Source organism: Myzus persicae, unplaced genomic scaffold, assembly GCF_001856785.1.
Source record: "Myzus persicae strain clone G006 unplaced genomic scaffold, MPER_G0061.0, whole genome shotgun sequence".
NCBI classification, from domain to species: Eukaryota; Metazoa; Arthropoda; class Insecta; order Hemiptera; family Aphididae; genus Myzus; species Myzus persicae.
Genome location: NW_019102476.1, coordinates 50,342 through 63,535, shown reverse-complemented (window position 1 = coordinate 63,535; position 13,194 = coordinate 50,342). Strand labels below are relative to the sequence as shown.

General features: G+C 28.4%; 1 protein-coding gene across 2 annotated transcripts in view; it reads right to left on the bottom strand.

Annotated features, from left to right (window-relative positions):
* LOC111032239 (putative uncharacterized protein DDB_G0286901) overlaps nucleotides 1-13,194 on the bottom strand; it is a 76,043-nt gene that overhangs the window by 21,977 nt on the left and 40,872 nt on the right. The gene's annotated exons all lie outside the window — the stretch shown is intronic.

The following is a 13,194-nucleotide window of genomic DNA, read 5'->3' as shown; positions in this document are numbered from 1 at the left end:
GCACTGCAACTATAATAACGCAAAGTCGCACTGAAATATTGTTGGTCCAATATTCAACGTCGTCGGCCGCTGTCCATATAATATTGTATGTGTATAACCCCTGTGGCCCTGTGTACTGTTTTAATATTTTAATTGTGACCATAAATGCATTGTTGTTATTGTTATTTCCGAGGTGTCCGAATGATTGCGATGACGATAACTCTACAATTCGCGACAGATTCTCACGACCTATGGATGTGTGTGCATTTTGTTTTCGAGTTTTTCACGCGGTGTTCGATTTCATGTGTTCATTGTTGCGACTTGGTGCGCTGAAGCATTCGCGGAAATGCGACGGTCGGCGGTCGCCACGTTGTAAAATAATACGACTCTTGCACTCTTATCATATTATTTACAATATTGGATTAAATCCGATATGATTCGTTGAAGAAATATTATGAATTTACAAAACTAAATATAGTGACTAACCGTAACATTCACTGAGTACGATGACATAATATTTTCATATGGAAACTCAGTCTTTAAAATTCGTGTCCGAATTATTATCCGGTTTCTAAATACACATGTAAAATATATAATTCGGTTGTTTATAGGCGGCGGGTGCAACAATTACTATGAGAGGGATTGGGTGAGGTGGGTGAAGGACCGTAGAGACCACCCTCGGTGAGTGAATAGTAGTAAAAAAAAACCAACTACCAATGATTCCCATGTGTTTCATGAATAACAGGGATGCTGAACAATGTCAAGGTCACTTTTTCCCTCTACGACCAGAAGTGGAACATAATAAACAAACCCTCTCACGTTCGTGAGAGAATCCCAAACCCATTGTTTTTTTTCTTTTATTTTGTGCGTCCGTTCTCTACACAAGCACGTTTTTGTATTCACCTGCTGTGATATTCTGGACGAGGTCGAAACCGGTATAAGGTCTCTATTATTATTATTATTTTTAAGAACTTCGTTTTCACAGTATATAGTTATTATTATCACCCAGCATTGCTCTTTTGTCATAATAGAGAAAACGTTCCGAATTAACAAAAAAAATAACATCCAAAAGACTTCATCGAATATTTTGTCAGAGCATTTTAGAAAGTTGTACAACCGGTTGTTTTAATGCACGATTTAAAAAATGTTTATACTACACATCTTTAATAAAACCATGCCTTAACGATATTCCTCGTAAACACTGTAATTTTTTTTTTAAACGATATTCTATTTTTTTAAATAAGCACCCCAACATTTCAACTCTGTTATTTAAAAGTTAGAAGTTATTAGTAAACTTTTAAGTTGGAAGTTATAGTTAACTAAGATGCTTAAAATGAACTTCAAAATCATAAAATTTAGTTGTAAGAACCTTATATTTATTTCTAAGACATCGGCGTTATGTTTAAATAATCTACAGACTACAAAGATTACAGTTTACTCATTTATCGTTTCGCAAAAACATGGTACCTAACTGCACTTTATCAAATAATTGAAATTACTAATGACTAATGAGAAAAACAGATAGTACTATGAGATAACTTGGACGTGTAAAAGAAAATTGTTCTGAATTTTAGTAATAGTTTATATGATAAATTGGTGGATATAAAAGATTATTGAATATTTTTTATTATTTACACTTTACATTGTGACCGAAATATTCTATAATAATGGATCGTATATTACTAATAATCTTATCGTAAACAAACACAATAAATGTCTACATAATGTGTAAAAAAGTTAGTACGTTTTAAATAAATCACGAAATATAATAAATATTAAATTCGTATTGTAATAAAAATGACTATTAATGGCATGTATACTTTCCAGAATTTAATCAAAAATCTGAGACAAATCTATTTTAATATTGTTTTTGTGAGTGAAAATAATAAATTATGTTGAGTATGCGTGTGTCGTGTACTCCTTTAGTGTTGATAATAAAAAATGTTATATTTAAAATTTATAAGCCAAAAATAATTTCGTTATTTCATTTATAATTGAAATAATTATTATATAATTAATATAGTTAGATATTTATCATGATTTAATTAATAGTAGTGATTAATCTCTCTTGGTTCACAACTGTATGAGTTCAAAAATAATAATTATTAATTATTATGGTCAACATTTTATTGACACACAATACTCGATCGATAATATTATTAACAATTCACTTTTTTGGAAAATTAAAAAGCGGATACTCGATGGTTGATGAAAAATAAATATGCCTACAGCCTATGTAAAAATAAAAATAGTACCTTCGATGGTTTTAAAGAGAATTATAAATTATAATATATGTAATATTTATTTATTTTTCAAGCTCTTGAAGCATTGATATTTGATAGGCACTAGGTAAGTTACTACTTACTAATTAACTAATAAATAAATTAATAATCACGCATACAGTGTTTGATGTATTCTAATTTATATTTAAGCTAAACAGATATCGTTTAACATTATTCCGATAACTTTAAAGGAAAATATCCATAAAATGTTGGTATTTTATCATTTATTGGATAAGTAATGAGGATTACGTTATAACATTACTGTTTCTAAAATGTATCAAACTGATCAAGGTAATATAAACATAAAACTATAAATTATAAATAATTTACCTTACAGCTTTAACTCTGTATAGACTTTATAGTTTATTATCCCTAAAATAAGGATTTATGATAGTAAATAGTGAATGAATACCGAATATTAAATTGGTGAAGATATTCTAAATCAATGATGTTGTAAAATGTATGTTTTCTAATGATGTGTCCCAGTCTCACCTACCTAAATGTTTCTATTTTAATAACAGCTGAAAAATAAGTTTTGACAAAGTAACTGGTAACTTTGACTAGACAAAAGAAGACAAAACATATGATAGTTTTTTTTAGTTTTGTGTAGTAAAAAAAAAAAAGTTCGAATAACAAAACATTACAAAGAACAGTTTAAAATATATAATTAATTTTACTGTAATTCGTAGAGTGTTTATATGACTGTTGAAGCATGATTTTTTCCCAAGTTTTTGGCCTTAGGGCTTAGAAGTTACATTTTGAAATCTGTTTACCTACAGTAGTCACTGAACAGAAACCACTCAAGCATTCAAGTCACAACACCATCGGCACAAAATATATAGACAAGGTCGTCCAGAGGTGGAGAGGTGGGAGGAACCATTTTGCTCAGGGCCCTATTTTAGGACAATTATTAGGGGCTCCCTAAAAAATTACTGTCACACTTGTGTGTTAGTCAGATAATGATACTTATTATTAGAATTACTTGGCGTTAACTATTAGGACCTATCATTGCTAAAATCTTTTTCTTTGTGCAATTGTTTAATTTCTGTTAATGTAATTATATTCGTTTTACTTCGGTTTAAGTTATCTTAAATTATAATACATGATTGGCATTTATTATTATCGGAGTGCGAAGATTATTGAATAATAAAAATATCCAAATATTTTCGAGAATTTCTAAAGAAACTTAGTTATTTAAATTTGGCAACATTTTGCAAATCTCTGAATATTTATTTATTATGTCTTGTGCAGATGATTCAAGGGCCCCACAATTAATTTGCCCTTAATGCCAGATTACTTTATGATGGTTTTGAGTATAGACAGCTCACTTGGTATAGGTATGAATATGTCATATTATGTAGGTATATATAACGTTGGGATGTGTCCGTTCGGCGAGCAGAATAAATAGTGATCGCTTATGAATTTGAGTTAAGCTCCAAAAGTGGAGTAGTGTCTTTTAAAAATTCATAGAAAAACTATCCACAAAATCATCGATGGCCGCACCCCGCCAATCCACACATTTTGAACTTAAAAAACGAGCTGTATTGAAGCTCTAAAGCTCGTCGGTTTTTCGTCAGTGTAGGTGTATGTACGACATGACATTTCAAGTCCACCGGCACCACTCGTTGACACGACATGATGCACCAACGCCGACGACATTGACACGGTCGTGATGAGGACGATGGTCGCATCACGAACGAATTTCCGGGTCAATAAACTCTGTGTTATCAACTCTCAGCAGCCGAACTGCACGACTTGCACGCGCGTTGCAATGGACGGACGGGATAGGATATTTTCGTATACGTTCGCGTAGCGGTACTTTAATATTATATTATGTTCGATTACGTGGCGTACACCGTAATAATAATAAAATAAAATATTATACGCAAACCCGTTGTGACCGCGCCGGTTTAAAACGATTACGGAGATTTTTGAAGAGAAAATGCCGGCCCGGCAAGAAGAAGAGGGAGTGAGAGAAGATAAATTATAAAATTTAAAAGAAACACAAACGGGTATTAACTATTAATGTGTAATTCATTCAATACTCCTCGGCTTTCACCGGACGAATCGTGACGGATGCTACAAATGATAATAATATGATATTACGCGATATCGTGGTATGTGAGCGGTGTTCTGAGCCGCCGTTACGATAGAAGAACGCTCGAACTCACGATATAATTATGGTTTTTTTTTCAATCACACGCGCGGTTAACATGTTGCTTCGTACGTGCATGTATATTTCAATACGACGCGTTAGAGACAGTGACAACGTTAGTAATATATTATTTTAAACACGATATTAAAATAATAATAATAATCTAATATCTTACGCGATGTTATTATTATTATTATTATTATTATTATTATTATACATTGATGATAGCGACCGCGCGTGGAGATCGAGTTCATTGACCCTACCGGCCGTGCCCGGGTGCGTGTACGGTGCACTGGCGGGGCGGGGCGGGGCGGCCAGTAAACGGTTGCGGCTACGACAGAAGGCGAGCGGGATACGCGGAGACCGTCGTCGGCGGCGGCGGCGGTACGACCGTGTGACGTCACGTTCTACATTCACACGGGAGTGGAAAGAAAGTTCTTGGTTACGTTATTACGAGCGTTGTTGTAGGTCAAACGGTGGTGCCTGGCGGTCGACGGTATCCGTCGCCATCGACGCTGTTGCGGTGGTGGTAATAGTGGACCCGTTAGTGTCCTCCTATCATCGTGTATAATATGCACGTATCATGTACAGAGTGTATGTCGACCGAGTGCGTAAGTATGCGACGAGTGTCCGCGTAAATATGCGAGCGTCTATAAGTAGGCGTGTGCGTCCCGAACAACGGCTTCGTATACATTCGTTTGGCTCGGCGTCAAACCGCCTCATGAATTATGTATGAACACTATGAACATAGTATTTGTGTGTGTATGTGTGTAACATAAAAGATGAAATTATCGCTCGCCACACACTCCTTTTTCTCGTTATCCTTCATATTACACAGTATGGGCACAATATTTATTGTCTTGAACATAATATATGACGTTACATATTATTATAATACAATAAGTGAGATCGAAAAACGAATCTTTCTCACAATCACGGCACCCTCAAATATATAAATATTATATGCCATATATCATAGTATTATACATGATTGACGATTTTACTTTTTTGGTTTAAATAATCTATGTATAAAAGTTATTAAGCCTATCTCCAAAACGCGATTAAATTGTATTTACAAAATATTATTTATAAATAAATATTCCAATTTGTTAATTATATAGTAATTCATAAGTTATAATTAGGTATGTGAATTTGATACCCTAAAAGTTACAAATAAAATAAACAAAAAACCTTAAATTACGACAAAATATTAGGTATACCTACATAGGTAAATAGTATAAAGAGAAATACCCTATTTTAATTATTTATTATGATGATTTGGTGATATTTTGATTTCATGATCCTGAATTTTGTTAATTTGTGTTCAATTAGTAGTGATCATAAAAGTTTAAGTTCTATATAAGTATAGGTACAGTTCTTACATATAATAATGTCTGTAGGTCCGTATCGATTTTATTAGTTGCATGGAATTGCAATACAAATTAGATCAATTTTAAATGTTTGCGTTGATATAGTAGAATATATTATATAAAATTCAGTTAAAATCTGGGAATACAATTTTTAAATTTAAAATTTCGTATGAAATGCTCTCAAAATCATTAAATAATCTTAAAAAGGTGGGCAAATGGATACCACTCTGATGTCTATATACCGTGTACGAGATATAGTAGGTATCTATAAAAGGGGCCACTTTAATGGATTTGTTAAATTTGAATTCAATTATATATAATCATTGTATAGCCGCATATAGGTATTCGAAAAACTGTTCTGAACGAAAACGGTCTGTCAGCTTATTTCACTATTAGTATATTTAATGATATCATTGCTATTAAAGTAATTTAATTATTTTTTTACTATAAGACATTACTACATGAGTAATACAGAAGTTGAATTAATTTTTGTCCAAAAAATTACAATTGAAAATGACATTGTATATGTAAGTAAGTCAATGACTTAAAGTCATGTAAGTTTTACGGTTATTTTATTTTTAGTTACACCAAAACAACAAAATAAATGTTGTCAAAAACTGGTTTTGAATAAAAATTCCCGTATTTGCTTCATTTTTATTTTAACACGACGCTGTTAAAAACTACTGTTAATTTTTAATTTTGACTTTTCAAAAGGACCAACTAGATTCAATTTCCCACCAGAAATAATACTGAAGTTTAAAATCTAAGCATCATTTGGACTACTCGTCGGCTTTATGCACTATACAGAGACAAAAAACACACATAATTGTAAAATCAATACATTCATCGCTCCGCTCAGAATTTAAAATTATAAAATGCCCTAAAAAATGAAATTTGGAGGAGACTTGAAACAAAATATGATCATTATATAGTATAATATACAAAATTATAGTATAAATTAATTCAATACAGAAATATTATAATAGTGTTGAACAACTGAGATTGTTCAACAATTTAAATTCAATTTTCTTTTTATACAAAACGATTCAAAAAAGTACTTAACGACACATTTTTGCAAAAACTCATAAGAAAATCAGAATTTTGCAGGTGACCGGTTTAACAGTTGTACTTGTATAACCATACTATACATGGTTTAATATAAAATCTATCAATATTCGCAGAAACTTGATTGATAAGTATAAATACTAAAATATACCATCATCTTAAAATAATAAATACATCACCGTAAAAATGAAAAGAAATTATTATTCAATTAAAACAAATATTAATGCAATATATTGCAAATAATTATGTTGTAATTAAAAAGTTATTAATCGTAGGGAACTTAAAACTTCTTGCCAATGTACAATTAAATTTCCAAAATATTTTGACTAATTTAAACTAAAGCGACCTATTCACACCACTCTACGTGTATATATATATATATATATATACAATATACAATATACATATGTTATACAAATGCAACGATTCATCGTCGAATTCAAATGTAAGTTGAATACTCGAAACTTTCTGCACAGTATAGCAATTGGCGACTTCCTCGTGTTTTTTCTTTTTTATTAAATGCCTATCCTAATGAATTTATATTAAAATTGTTTCGTTGTCAATTGTATTTTTAACGTAATTTGTTATTATTATCAACTGGGGGTTAAAACAAAACTAGTAAGTATTAAATTTTTAGTCAAAAACTGAAACGACATTGATGTTAATTGTAATCTAGATATCTAGTAGTTTACACAAATACAATTTAAATTATTAAGAATATATATACCTACTAACAGGATATTAACCTGTAATAATATATTTTATCTAAATATTTCTCTATAAAAAAAATAACTTTATCAAGAAATTAATGATTAAAAGTAACTTTCTTTGAAAAATATTTAATTATTATTTCATGATAATAATAACAACAACAAAAATATAATTAATAAAAGCTATAATATAGGCCTATAATAGCCTTTATCATTAATAATCCTTTATCATTTTAACTATATTGAGGTTAAAATTACATTAACTAATAATTAATTACCATAGTATAAAGTCCATAGATAATAATGGTTTAAATAGTATAATATAGATACTTACTGCAGTTTCTAAATAACTACATGAAACTACTTAATAATAATATATGAACCAAATAGTTAAAATATACCAATATAAAACGTAGTCCCAAAGATTATTAAATAGAAAGTTAAACTTAAAAATAATTGTATTTTTGAATAATTTATAGGTTTTTTACTTTATAAATTAAAATAATATTTATTTATACTGATTTCCGATTGGACGATTGTGTACAGTTTTAAAGTTTTTTTAAATACAAGCTATGAATAATAAAACTAAAGATTACAAAAAGAAATAGAGGTACCTATAAAATTACACAATATTTTATTTTCTATATAATATGAAACTTAATAGGAGGAGTTCAGTTCACTGTTTGTTTTCTTTCTGACCCACGAAAAAAGCGAATATAGCAAATGTGCATTCAGTAAAACCAATTTTGTATTATTTAATTAATTTTAGTATTAGAATGAATTTATTTGTTATTAAATTTAAAGGTAAGAATATTATCTAGGGGACCAAGTAGAATTAGGATTCTATTGATGTTTGAATTTTATAGTGAATTATAACTATGTAAAATATTACAAATTTAAAATGTTCGTAATCCGCTTAAAAATCAAAATATCAATACAATTAGGTGCTCTATTCTAACCTTTAAGTTTGGGAATAAGTTAATTCACTGGGACATTAAAGCTGACAACACAAAATTGGTCCTGCTGAATACAAATTTGGTATGTTGTTGCGTGTAAAGGTCAAAGAGAGAAAACATATACATCCTCTTAAACATGGTGCGCTTTATAGATTTATTTATCATAACTGCAGGTATAGTTACCAATTTTAAAAATGGTATGGGTAAAAATCAATATCAATAAGAAATATTGAAAATTCGATAGGTTTTTTATTTAATAATAATATAATATTAAAATAAGAACATATATATTCTTTCTCGGTTACAAAGTATCACGCTATTATCACGTGTTACATATTGAACACTTGTGACTCGTGTAGTTGTGTTCTACTTCTAATAAAATTACGTTGAAATTAATTAAAATAACGAGAAAATGTATTCAAATGTCAAACGATAAAATATAACCGATTATTTAAATTGAACTAGTTACTTAACAAGTTCGTCGATAGATTGTTGAGTATAGATAAATCATTGACTAAATAAAAGGTAGATAGTATATGACTTATACAATCAAAAATATGTTAATTTGAAATATGAAAAATGTAACTTCCTAAAGTCTCCTAAAAATTCGGTGTATACTGATATTTACATTGGAAATAGGTATATATTAAGTTATATGAATGTATAAAATTCAAAACGCATGATATTACTTGTTTTATATTATACAATATGCAATGAGGATGAATTCTAGAGATTGAAAGTCTTGTAACATATTTGTGATTTAAAATCCATTTCTATTATTTCTTATATGTGTGATAATATATTTAATGTACATGCTCGTACATTTATAATATTTTAATACGTCTAAAGTATAAATATTTTAAATTGCAAATAAATCAATTAATCAAATAAAGTAAATTTTAAAGTGAACAAACCACAGCAATGCAAGCAAGTACATTCTAAAAGTAGTTTAAATGTGATTTTATTTTCATAATAATTGACATATTGTACACGAGATTTTTCACTAGAGAGAGTTTATACGAATTTAATTTGAATTTATCATATTAAAGTACATACAGTATTTGGTATATCATTGTATTTTAATACATGTACATCAGCTTAATGACTTAAAAAAACACTAGTATTAATTGAGTAACATATTAGTTAATAATTTGCATATTTAATACCCATTAGGTACATTAAATAATTATTTTAATACGGACTTGTTTAATATATTTGTTTCTTACTCATTGGAAATCTATAGGTTGGATAATATGTTTCTTTAGTAAATAGTTAATCTAATTTTCATACGTTTTTTCGCAATAAGTCTTATATCACAAAATTATTTTTTGTTGCTCACTTATTCATAATATAATGCATTTTAAATTTTATAGACTTTTACTTGTATTTGTTAAGTTAATATTTACTTTAGTTTAAATTATATTATTCGTCATGTATTTCAAGTATTAAAATATAAATATTCACAAAAGCTTGATTAGTTTAAAATATACATATTAGCTATTGGGCTCGAATTTATCAATCATGCATTAAGTCATGCAATGTATTAACATGATAAATAATTTATAAGTTATAAGCATAAAATATTAAAATTAATTATTTTTTTTTTACAATTAGATATGTAGGTACCTAAGTGTTTTTTTTTTGCCTAAGGATATTTGAAAGCTTGGTAAATATTCATTATGATATTATGTTTGTTTTTATTATATTTAATTTTTATATTATTTGTATATTTACTAAAAGTACGTATGCCTTTATCTAGTTATAAACATTATCACATTTTATCGGAATTTAAGACCTATACTAAAATTGTGGGGTGGGAAATTTAATTTTAATTCTCCTCTCTCATTTATGTCTGTAAATGTATATTTTAATATTTGAATGTCGGCTATTATTATCGCGAAAAAAAAGCACTTAAGTGCTCAATCCCTATCATATAAATACATGTTTTTGAAATAAACAAAAGATAACCTATATGATGTAAGAGGTCGAGCTCATGGTCGCCTCGTGATCCATAATCATGTTGTTTTCTCAATAACTGCGGTTGATAATGATGTTTTTATTTTTTATTAGAATATTCAAAATGCTGCAAGCTTCTTATCTCAATGGACTCACCGATCAATAGTGAACATTATATTATTATATATTTATATCACATATGTTGGTGTATAAACACATCATTTGTAGAAATGACCAGGACCAAAGTACAGTAATTGTTTTATCAGTCAATTGCACTATATAGCAGGCAATACGTTGATAAACGAAGGGTTAAATGTCAAGAAAGTAAAAACTACGCAATCTGCAAAGCCACGTACATATGGTTAAAAAATGTAGGCTCTTATTATAGTCTTATCAGTACAGTGCAGCTGATTTAGATTGGATATTGAAGATGTACAATTTACATTGTACTACATATTAATATTATACATAGAGAATTGAGCAATGAGATTGTTCGAATGTCAGATATATAATGTGTAAGATGAGTATTTATTTAGTAGATACCTATCTACCTACATAAACATAACCATAATATACATAATATATAAGTCTGAAGTCAGATTGTTTCTACCAAGTCGGTAAGGCAACAGTGCAACACTTTTCAATAAGACGTTGTTCATAAGTTATAACTTATAACCTATCGTTTATAGTGTTATTGTTGTCAAAGATTTATTAATTCAAAAAAATTGTCTAAATTAAAATTAATTAATCAAATTTTTTAATTGGCATTAAAAAAATATTCAGATGCGCATTTCTACAATTTGTAAGCAATAAGTCCCAAACCTTATTTATCACCAAAAATATAATAATGATGTCTACAAAAATGTATATTAAATATTACGCTGTTGTATGTTTATACTTTATAATAATATATAACATGATAGAGTGTTTAAATAAGGCATAAGTGAACCAAAGAATTGTTAACTAACAAATGCCAATACATTTTAAAGTTGACTGTCGATAATTAATTTTGTCATTAAATATTAAAAGTATGTATATAGAATTATTATACTTTATAGTAAAACATAATAAAGTATAAACATATTATAATTTTTAACATACCTACGTGGCTACATCCTTTATGTTATAAAGTTATCTTGGGTGTAAAATTATTCAATAAAGTTTAAATAAATTACCCAGTACAGAAACAATAAAAATACATAATTTATGATTCAAATTAGTTGTGAAAAGTTACTTAATTGCACTAATAACTAATAATGAATAAGATTTATGTTTCCTGTAGTTCAGAATATAAAGTGTCATAAATTTATAAATAAAAAAATAAAAATGTATCCACTGCCAATAGTTATAACTTTAAACTTATGAGTTATTTTGATTTGACTTGACGATTTTTATTTACAGTTGCAGTATGCATACTGATGCAGATTGCATACATATTAATTTATAAAGTGTCTTATACAACACATCGTTTTCGTTAATTATATTATTTAAATTTTATAAAAACGCCCAGAACTCCAGCATGACTAGTAGGTTTGAAAAATAGTACTTGTTTTGCGTGCATAGACACATAATAAAACACTAAATATATAATAAATACATCTGTGGTGTCAGTCATTTTCCTCAACTCTACTTTGTTTCCCCGTATCGGTTTTATGGAGCATAGGCACGCTTTGAGCTTGTGACAAAGAGTGAATTAACGATATTTCTTATGTTGATAACACACAAAAATAGTTTCCAATTCAATTATTATATAAACCGCTACATATACATAATTACAACCACCATCATGCGCTTTTTAGGTTCGAAGATGCTTTAATTTATATACACTATACTGCAGTATACAGAGTCACACACCCGGCTGTACTAAATTGCAAGTGATAGGGCACGGACTTTGATGAAGTTTGAAGAAATAATGTCAATTAAATGCCCAAAAAATGTAAGAACCAAATAGAAATAACAATATAAATAATACATTTTCTAACAAATTATATACCTATACGACCTATCTATAAAGGAAATATTTATATTAAATAATAAAATATAATAAACCCAATAGTTTAATAACATTTTTATGAAAAAGTTTATTAAAATGTATTTATCAAGTGCCTATGCTTAAATATTACAAATACTTTTTAATTATTGTGATATCAATGTTATTAAAATTAGTCATAAATTATTCAATTAGTAGAAATTGGTTAAAAATGTAAAAACAAATGCAAGCTACATTTTTATCACCGTCGAAGGAACATAAAACAATAAAAACAAAAATTGCATGTATTTACCGTAATTTTTCTTAGAGTTACACAAAATATCAAAATCGATTTTGAAAAAACCCGTTTTTCTTAATTATTTTTTTGTGTTTTTCGACGCTTTTGAAAAATCTTTAGAATTTTTCATTTCAAACTCCCGAAACTATCAACTAGATTCACTTTCACACCAAATAGCATAGGTACTGAAATATAAATATGTTTTTTTTTATTTTGACTACTTAACTTGCATTCAAACACAAAAAATTAAAAATTCATCCATCATTGTAAAATCAATACATCAATGCTCAGCTCAGAATCTGAAATATGAAAACACGTTGGCACAACCTGCAGTGATTAGATGCACCAGCCACAATACGGGAAACGATAAACAAAATTAATTAATCTATCATAACAACTAACATGGTAATATAAGACTACCCACAAAATCCAACAATGGCATAAATAAAATAAT